Raw genomic sequence first — 12,699 nt, 5'->3', positions numbered from 1 at the left:
GGACCAATCTCCATCTGTTCCATCTCGCTCCCTTCTACACCGTGTGTGGACTAATCTCCATCTGTTCCATCTCGCTTCCTTCTACACCGTGTGTGAACTAATCTCCATCTGTTCCATCTCGCTCCCTTCTACACTTTGTGTGGACTAATCTCCATCTGTTCCATCTCACTCCCTTCTACCCCGTGCGTGGACTAATCTCCATCTGTTCCATCTCGCTCCCTTCTACCCCGTGGGTGGACTAATCTCCATCTGTTCCATCTCACTCCCTTCTACCCCGTGGGTGGACTAATCTCCATCTGTTCCATCTCACTCCCTTCTACCCCGTGGGTGGACTAATCCCCATCTGTTCCATCTCACTCCCCTTCCACGCCGTGTGTGGGTGTCGATGAGGCGCCGTTCCCCCTGGCCTCTGCCAGGCAGAAGGCGCTGGTGCAGCAGCGCAGTGTGTGTGGGGATCGAGCGTTTCCCCCTCGCACTGCGTGAGTGTTCTCTGCGTGCCCACGATGTTCTCCTACGTGGCGACAGCGCCGCCCCTACTCGCAAGCGGACTGATGCCTCGGGCCGCTCTTGCAGGCGAGACTCCGGTTGCCTCCTCAAGATTCTCACCCCCCGGTCACACAAAATCTACTTCGATGCCTGGTGAACTCACTCAGTCATATCAATGAATAAGCCACTCGCCCACCATCGCATCCTCTCGCCCACTCATTCATTCACTCACCTCACCATCTCACCCACCCAACATCCCACCCACTATCTCACTCACCCACAATCTCACTCACCATCTCACTCACCATCTCACTCACCATCTCACTCACCTCATCATCTCACCCACCCACCATCTCATTCACCCACCATCTCACTCACTCACCATCTCACTCACCATCTCACCCACCCACCATCTCACTCACCATCTCACCCACCCACCATCTCACTCACCATCTCACTCACTCACCATCTCACTCACCATCTCACCCACCCACCATCTCACTCACCATCTCACTCACCCACCATCTCACTCAACCACCATCTCACTCACCATCTCACCCACCCACCATCTCACTCATTCACCATCTCACTCACCCACCATCTCACTCACTAAATATCTCACCCACCCACAATCTCACCCACCCACAATCTCACTCACCCACCATCTCACTCACCCACCATCTCACTCACTCACCATCTCACCCACCCACCATCTCACTCACTCACCATCTCACTCACCCACCATCTCACTCAATAAATATCTCACCCACCCACAATCTCACCCACCCACAATCTCACTCACCCACCATCTCACTCACCCACCATCTCACTCACTCACCAACTCACTCACCCACAATCTCACCCACCCACAATCTCACTCACCCACCATCTCACTCACCCACCATCTCACTCACTCAAGATCTCACTCACCCACCATCCCACCCACCATCTCACTCACTCACCATCTCACTCACCATCTCACCCACCCACCATCTCACTCACCATCTCACTCACCCACCATCTCACTAACCCACCATCTCACTCACTCACCAACTCACTCACCCACAATCTCACCCACCCACAATCTCACTCACCCACCATCTCACTCACCCACCATCCCACCCACCATCTCACTCACTCACCATCTCACTCACCCACCATCTCACTCACTCACCATCTCACCCACCCACCATCCCACCCACCATCTCACTCACCCACCATCCCACCCACCATCTCACTCACTCAACAACTCACTCACCCACAATCTCACCCACCCACCATCTCACTCACTCACCATCTCACTCACCCACCATCCCATCCACCATCTCACTCACTCACCATCTCACTCACCCACCATCTCACTCACTCACCATCTCACCCACCCACCATCCCACCCACCATCTCACTCACCCACCATCTCACTTACCCACCATCTCACTCACTCACCATCTCACTCACTCACCATCCCACTCAATTGCTCACCATCTCACTCACCCACCATCTCACTCACTCACCATCTCACTCACTCACCATCTCACTCACCCACCATCTCACTCACTCGCCATCTCACTCACTCACCATCTCACTCAATTGCTCACCATCTCACTCACCCACCATCTCACTCACTCACCATCTCACCCACCCACCATCTCACTCACCATCTCACTCACCCACCATCTCACTGAACCACCATCTCACTCACCATCTCACCCACCCACCATCTCACTCACCATCTCACTCACTCACCATCTCACTCACCATCTCACCCACCCACCATCTCACTCACCATCTCACTCACCCACCATCTCACTCAACCACCATCTCACTCACCATCTCACCCACCCACCATCTCACTCACTCACCATCTCACTCACCCACCATCTCACTCACTAAATATCTCACCCACCCACAATCTCACCCACCCACAATCTCACTCACCCACCATCTCACTCACCCACCATCTCACTCACTCACCATCTCACCCACCCACCATCTCACTCACTCACCATCTCACTCACCCACCATCTCACTCACTAAATATCTCACCCACCCACAATCTCACCCACCCACAATCTCACTCACCCACCATCTCACTCACCCACCATCTCACTCACTCACCAACTCACTCACCCACAATCTCACCCACCCACAATCTCACTCACCCACCATCTCACTCACCCACCATCTCACTCACTCACCATCTCACTCACCCACCATCCCACCCACCATCTCACTCACTCACCATCTCACTCACCATCTCACCCACCCACCATCTCACTCACCATCTCACTCACCCACCATCTCACTAACCCACCATCTCACTCACTCACCAACTCACTCACCCACAATCTCACCCACCCACAATCTCACTCACCCACCATCTCACTCACCCACCATCCCACCCACCATCTCACTCACTCACCATCTCACTCACCCACCATCTCACTCACTCACCATCTCACCCACCCACCATCCCACCCACCATCTGACTCACCCACCATCCCACCCACCATCTCACTCACTCACCAACTCACTCACCCACAATCTCACCCACCCACCATCTCACTCACTCACCATCTCACTCACCCACCATCCCACCCACCATCTCACTCACTCACCATCTCACTCACCCACCATCTCACTCACTCACCATCTCACCCACCCACCATCCCACCCACCATCTCACTCACCCACCATCTCACTTACCCACCATCTCACTCACTCACCATCTCACTCACTCACCATCCCACTCAATTGCTCACCATCTCACTCACCCACCATCTCACTCACTCACCATCTCACTCACTCACCATCTCACTCACCCACCATCTCACTCACTCGCCATCTCACTCACTCACCATCTCACTCAATTGCTCACCATCTCACTCACCCACCATCTCACTCACTCACCATCTCACTCACCAACCATCTCACTCACTCACCATCTCACTCACTCACCATCTCACTCACTTACTCACCATCTCACTCACCCACCATCTCACTCACCATCTCACTCACCATCTCACCCACCCACCATCTCACTCACCCACCATCTCACTCGCTCACCAACTCACTCACCCACCATCTCACCCATCCACCATCTCACTCACCCACCATCTCACTCACTCACCATCTCACTCACCCACCATCTCACTCACCATCTCACTCACTCACCATCTCACTCACCCACCATCTCAATCACCATCTCACTCACTCACCATCTCACTCACCATCTCACTCACCCATCATCTCACTCACCCACCATCTCACTCACCCATCATCTCAGTCACCCACCATCTCACTCACTCACCAACTCACTCACCCACCATCTCACTCACCCACCATCTCACTCACCCACCATCTCACTCACCATCTCACCCACCCACTAACTCACTCACTCACCATCTCACTCAACCACCATCTCACTCACCAACTCACTCACTCACCATCTCACTCACCCACCAACTCACTCACTCACCAACTCACTCACTCACCATCTCACTCACTCACCATCTCACTCACCCACCATCTCACTCACTTACTCAATCTCATTCACCCACCATCTCACTCAATCACCATCTCACTCACTCACCATCTCACTCACCAACTCACTCACCCACCATCTCACTCACCAACCATCTCACTCACTCACCATCTCATTCACCAACTCACTCACTCACCATCTCACTCACCCACCATCTCACTCACTCACCATCTCACTCACCAACTCACCCACCCACCATCTCACTCACTCACCAACTCACTCACCAACTCACTCACTCACCCACCAACTCACCCACCATCTCACTCACCCACCATCTCACTCACTCACCCACTATCTCACTCACCATCTCACTCACCCACCATCTCACCCACCCACCATCTCACCCACCCACCATCTAACTCACTCACCAACCCACCCACCATCTCACTCACTCACTATCTCACTCACCAACTCACTCACTCACCCACCATCTCACCCACCCACCATCTCACTCACCCACCATCTCACTCACTCACCATCTCACTCACCCACCATCTCACTCACCCACCATCTCACTCACTCACCATCTCACTCACTCACCATCTCACCCACCATCTCACTCACTCACCATCTCACCCACCAACCATCTCACTCACTCACCATCTCACCCACCAACCATCTCACTCACTCACCATCTCACTCACCCACCATCTCACCCACCCACCCACTCACCCACCATCTCACCCACCCACAATCTCACTCACCCACCATCTCACTCACCCACCATCTCACTCACTCACCATCTCACTCACCCACCATCTCACTCACCCACTATCTCACTCACCCACCATCTCACTCACCCACTATCTCACTCACCATCTCACTCACCCACCATCTCACTCACCAACCACCTCACTCACTCACCATCTCAATCACTCACGATCTCACTCACTCACCATCTCACTCACCCACCATCTCACCCACCCACCATCTAACTCACTCACCAACCCACCATCTCACTCACTCACCATCTCACTCACCAACTCACTCACTCACCCACCATCTCACTCACCCACCATCTCACTCACTCACCATCTCACTCACCAACTCACCCACCCACCATCTCACTCACTCACCATCTCAATCACCCACTATCTCACCCACCCACCATCTCACTCACCATCTCACTCACTCACCATCTCACTCACCCACCATCTCACTCACTTACTCAATCTCATTCACCCACCATCTCACTCACTCACCATCTCACTCACTCACCATCTCACTCACCAACTCACTCACCCACCATCTCACTCACCAACCATCTCACTCACTCACCATCTCACTCACCAACTCACTCACTCACCATCTCTCTCACCCACCATCTCACTCACTCACCATCTCACTCACCAACTCACCCACCCACCATCTCACTCACTCACCAACTCACTCACCAACTCACTCACTCACCCACCAACTCACCCACCATCTCACTCACCCACCATCTCACTCACTCACCCACTATCTCACTCACCATCTCACTCACCCACCATCTCACCCACCCACCATCTCACCCACCCACCATCTAACTCACTCACCAACCCACCCACCATCTCACTCACTCACTATCTCACTCACCAACTCACTCACTCACCCACCATCTCACCCACCCACCATCTCACTCACCCACCATCTCACTCACTCACCATCTCACTCACCCACCATCTCACTCACCCACCATCTCACTCACTCACCATCTCACCCACCATCTCACTCACTCACCATCTCACCCACCAACCATCTCACTCACTCACCATCTCACCCACCAACCATCTCACTCACTCACCATCTCAATCACCCACCATCTCACCCACCCACCCACTCACCCACCATCTCACCCACCCACAATCTCACTCACCCACCATCTCACTCACCCACCATCTCACTCACTCACCATCTCACTCACCCACCATCTCACTCACCCACCATCTCACTCACCCACCATCTCACTCACCCACTATCTCACTCACCATCTCACTCACCCACCATCTCACTCACCAACCATCTCACTCACTCACCATCTCAATCACCCACCATCTCACTCACTCACCATCTCACTCACCCACCAACTCACCCACCCACCATCTAACTCACTCACCAACCCACCATCTCACTCACTCACCATCTCACTCACCAACTCACTCACTCGCCCACCATCTCACTCACCCACCATCTCACTCACTCACCATCTCACTCACCAACTCACCCACCCACCATCTCACTCACTCACCATCTCAATCACCCACCATCTCACCCACCCACCATCTCACTCACCATCTCACTCACCCACCATCTCACTCACCCACCAACTCACTCACTCACCATCTCACCAACTCACTCACTCACTCACCATCTCACTCACCCACCATCTCACCCACCCACCATCTCACTCACTCACCAACTCACTCACTCACTCACTCACCATCTCACCCACCCATCATCTCACTCACTCACCATCTCACCACCCACCATCTCACCCACCCACCATCTCACTCACCCACCAACTCACTCACCCACCATCTCACTCACTCACCAACCCACCCACCATCTCACCCACCCACCATCTCACTCACCCACCATCTCACTCACTCACCCACTATCTCACTCACCATCTCACTCACCCACCATCTCACTCACCAACCATCTCACTCACTCACCATCTCACTCACCCACCATCTCACCCACCCACCATCTCACTCACCAACTCACTCACTCACTCAACAACTCACCCACCCACCATCTCACTCACTCACCCACCATCTCACTCACCATCTCACTCACTCACCATCTCACTCACCAACTCACTCACTCACTCACCAACTCACCCACCAACTCACTCACTCACCCACCATCTCACTCACTCACCAACTCACTCACTCACCATCTCACTCACCAACTCACTCACTCACTCACCAACTCACCCACCCACAATCTCACTCACCCACCATCTCACCCACCCACCATCTCACCCACCCACCAACTCACTCACCATCTCACCCACCCACCATCTCACTCACCCACCATCTCACTCACTCACCATCTCACTCACCCACCATCTCACTCACCCACCATCTCACCCACCCACCAACCCACCCACCATCTCACCCACCCACCATCTCACTCACTCACTCACTCAATCTCTTTCACTGTGTTCACCGCTCCTCTGACACAAACATCGGCTCGAATGAGAACCAGGAATGCGATTTTTCAACGGATGCAATTATATTGTACACGTTGGTTACCAGGGAACCGTAGATTAATAATGCAGTGCAGTACAACCATCGCACGTGACCCGGTTTGCCATGCCAGACATTGTGCTTTCCCTCTGCAATGCCGCACACTCCTGAAAATTGTGAAGATTTAGTCCCTCGGTTAACAGTGACATCATCATCGGCTAATTGTGACATCGTCGGTTAACGGTGACATCATCGATTAACGGTGACATTGGTTAACGGTGACATCATAATCGGTCAACAGTGACATGATAGATTAATGGTGACATCATCGGTTAACGGTGACATTATCGGTTAACAGTGACATCATCTTCGGTTAACGGTGACATCATCATCATCATCATCGGTAAACAGTGACATCATCATCGGTTAACGGTGACATCATCATCATCATCATCAGCAAAGGGTGACATCAAAATCGGTTAACGGTGACATCATCATCGGTTAACGGTTTGTGCGGTTAAAGTTTCGCCTCCCATAGCAAACCCCGTAGTGATGTCTAAACTGTGACTACACATGTAGTAGCGACTACACATGTAGTAGTAGCCGCTACACATGTAGTAGGGGCTACGGGCCATGCACTTTCAAGGGCCCCGCGCTAAACGCTTTCAAGCCATCAATTCCGGTTGAGTGATTCTGCACTTGCTCTCTGACTATAGTACTATACCGCCTTCAACTTTGAAGATCGACTGGGGTGTTTAAGGTGAGCGATTTGTATAGCTAATGAAAAAAAATACAAATGACTTTACTACGCACCTAAAAAACAAATGTACGCGTTAAAATCTTAATGTGTGCTTATTTATTTATTTAGAGGACCCTTTATAACATCATACGGTACAGGCCCCGCGCTTAGCTTCATCGAAGAGTGTCACGTGCACAGAGGTGGTACTGTTATCACACAACAGACCCGTAGAGTCACCACACAGAGATGCATAGACTCACATAGATATGCATAGACTCACCACACAGAGATGCATAGACTCACCACACAGAGATGCATAGACTCACCACACAGAGACGCATAGACTCACAACACAGAGATGTATAGACTCACTACACACATATGCATAGACTCACCACACAGAGACCCATAGACTCACCACACAGAGATGCATAGACTCACCACACAGAGATGCATAGACTCACCACACACAGATGCATAGACTCACCACACAGACATGCATAGACTCACCACACAGAAATGCATAGACTCACCACACAGAGACCCATAGACTCACCACACAGAGACCCACAGACTCACCACACAGAGATGCATAGACTCACCACACAGAGACCCACAGACTCACCACATATAGATGCATAGACTCACTACACACAGATGCATAGACTCACCACACAGACATGCATAGACTCACCACACAGAGGTGCATAGACTCACCACACATAGATGCATAGACTCACCACACAGAGATGCATAGACTCACCACACAGAGATGCATAGACTCACCACACAGAGATGCATAGACTCACCACACAGAGACCTATAGACTCACCACACACAGATGCATAGACTCACCACACAGACATGCATAGACTCACCACACAGAGGTGCAAAGACTCACCACACAGAGACGCATAGACTCACAACACAGAGATGTATAGACTCACTACACACATATGCATAGACTCACCACACAGAGACCCATAGACTCACCACACAGAGATGCATAGACTCACCACACAGAGATGCATAGACTCACCACACACAGATGCATAGACTCACCACACAGACATGCATAGACTCACCACACAGAAATGCATAGACTCAGCACACAGAGACCCATAGACTCACCACACAGAGACCCACAGACTCACCACACAGAGATGCATAGACTCACCACACAGAGACCCACAGACTCACCACATATAGATGCATAGACTCACTACACACAGATGCATAGACTCACCACACAGACATGCATAGACTCACCACACAGAGGTGCATAGACTCACCACACATAGATGCATAGACTCACCACACAGAGATGCATAGACTCACCACACAGAGATGCATAGACTCACCACACAGAGATGCATAGACTCACCACACAGAGATCTATAGACTCACCACACACAGATGCATAGACTCACCACACAGACATGCATAGACTCACCACACAGAGATGCATAGACTCACCACACAGAGATGCATAGACTCACCACACAGAGATGCATAGACTCACCACACAGAGGTGCATAGACTCACCACACATAGATGCATAGACTCACCACACAGAGATGCATAGACTCACCACACAGAGATGCATAGACTCACCACACAGAGATGCATAGACTCACCACACAGAGACCTATAGACTCACCACACACAGATGCATAGACTCACCACACAGACATGCATAGACTCACCACACAGAGGTGCAAAGACTCACCACACAGAGACGCATAGACTCACAACACAGAGATGTATAGACTCACTACACACATATGCATAGACTCACCACACAGAGACCCATAGACTCACCACACAGAGATGCATAGACTCACCACACAGAGATGCATAGACTCACCACACACAGATGCATAGACTCACCACACAGACATGCATAGACTCACCACACAGAAATGCATAGACTCAGCACACAGAGACCCATAGACTCACCACACAGAGACCCACAGACTCACCACACAGAGATGCATAGACTCACCACACAGAGACCCACAGACTCACCACATATAGATGCATAGACTCACTACACACAGATGCATAGACTCACCACACAGACATGCATAGACTCACCACACAGAGGTGCATAGACTCACCACACATAGATGCATAGACTCACCACACAGAGATGCATAGACTCACCACACAGAGATGCATAGACTCACCACACAGAGATGCATAGACTCACCACACAGAGATCTATAGACTCACCACACACAGATGCATAGACTCACCACACAGACATGCATAGACTCACCACACAGAGATGCATAGACTCACCACACAGAGATGCATAGACTCACCACACAGAGATGCATAGACTCACCACACAGAGATGCATAGACTCACCACACAGAGACCCATATACTCACCACACGGAGATGCATAGACTCACCACACACAGATGCATAGACTCACCACACAGAGACCCATAGACTTACCACAGCGATGCATAGACTTACATAGATATGCATAGACTCACCACAGACATGCATAGACTCACCACACAGAGATGCATAGACTCACCACACAGGGATCCATAGACTAACCACACAGAGACCCACAGACTCACCACACAGAGATGCATAGACTCACCACACAGAGACACATAGACTCACCACACAGACATGCATAGACTCACCGCACAGAGATGCATAGAATCGCTACACAGAGATGCATAGACTCACCACACAGAGATGCATAGACTCACCACACAGACATGCATAGACTCACCACACAGAGATGCATAGACTCACCACACAGAGATGCATAGACTCACCACACAGAGATGCATAGACTCACCACAGAGAGATGCATAGACTCACCACACAGAGACCTATAGACTCACCACACACAGATGCATAGACTCACCACACAGACATGCATAGACTCACCACACAGAGGTGCAAAGACTCACCACACAGAGACGCATAGACTCACAACACAGAGATGTATAGACTCACTACACACATATGCATAGACTCACCACACAGAGACCCATAGACTCACCACACAGAGATGCATAGACTCACCACACAGAGATGCATAGACTCACCACACACAGATGCATAGACTCACCACACAGACATGCATAGACTCACCACACAGAAATGCATAGACTCAGCACACAGAGACCCATAGACTCACCACACAGAGACCCACAGACTCACCACACAGAGATGCATAGACTCACCACACAGAGACCCACAGACTCACCACATATAGATGCATAGACTCACTACACACAGATGCATAGACTCACCACACAGACATGCATAGACTCACCACACAGAGGTGCATAGACTCACCACACATAGATGCATAGACTCACCACACAGAGATGCATAGACTCACCACACAGAGATGCATAGACTCACCACACAGAGATGCATAGACTCACCACACAGAGACCTATAGACTCACCACACACAGATGCATAGACTCACCACACAGACATGCATAGACTCACCACACAGAGATGCATAGACTCACCACACAGAGATGCATAGACTCACCACACAGAGATGCATAGACTCACCACACAGAGATGCATAGACTCACCACACAGAGACCCATATACTCACCACACGGAGATGCATAGACTCACCACACACAGATGCATAGACTCACCACACAGAGACCCATAGACTTACCACAGCGATGCATAGACTTACATAGATATGCATAGACTCACCACAGACATGCATAGACTCACCACACAGAGATGCATAGACTCACCACACAGGGATCCATAGACTAACCACACAGAGACCCACAGACTCACCACACAGAGATGCATAGACTCACCACACAGAGACACATAGACTCACCACACAGACATGCATAGACTCACCGCACAGAGATGCATAGAATCGCTACACAGAGATGCATAGACTCACCACACAGAGATGCATAGACTCACCACACAGACATGCATAGACTCACCACACAGAGATGCATAGACTCACCACACAGAGATGCATAGACTCACCACACAGAGGTGCATAGACTCACCACACAGAGACCCATAGACTCACCACACAGAGACCCATAGACTCACCACACAGAGACCCATAGACTCACCACACAAAGGTGCATAGACTCACCACAGCGATGCATAGACTTACATAGATATGCATAGAATCACCACACAGAGACCCATAGAATCACCACACAGAGATGCATAGACTCACCACACAAAGATGCATAGACTCACCACACAGAGATACGTGGAATCAACACAGATGTGTAGAGTCACACAGAGACTTGTATATTCAATACAGACGCATAGACTCACCACACAGAGACCCATAGTCTTACCGCACACACAGAGACCCGTAGACTCACCACACACATAGACCCATAGACTCACCGCACAGAGACCCATAGACTCACCGCCACACACACACAGAGTCCGATAGACTCACCACACACACAGAGACCCACAGACTCACCACACACAGAGAGACCCATTGACTCACCACACACACAGAGACCCATAGACTCACCACACACACAGAGACCCACAGACTCACCACACACAGAGACCCATAGACTCACTACACACACAGAGACCCATTGACTCACCACACACACAGAGACCCATAGACTCACCACACACACAGAGACCCACAGACTCACCACACACAGAGACCCACAGACTCACCGCACACAGAGACCCATAGACTCACCGCACCCACACACACAGAGACCCACAGACTCACCACACA

Source organism: Petromyzon marinus, chromosome 66 (assembly GCF_048934315.1).
Source record: "Petromyzon marinus isolate PM22_M1 ecotype Great Lakes invasive population chromosome 66, UKy_Petmar_22M1.pri1.0, whole genome shotgun sequence".
NCBI classification, from domain to species: domain Eukaryota; kingdom Metazoa; phylum Chordata; class Hyperoartia; order Petromyzontiformes; family Petromyzontidae; genus Petromyzon; species Petromyzon marinus.
The sequence above is the reverse complement of the archived record's forward strand: the minus strand, read 5'-3'. Positions refer to the sequence as shown.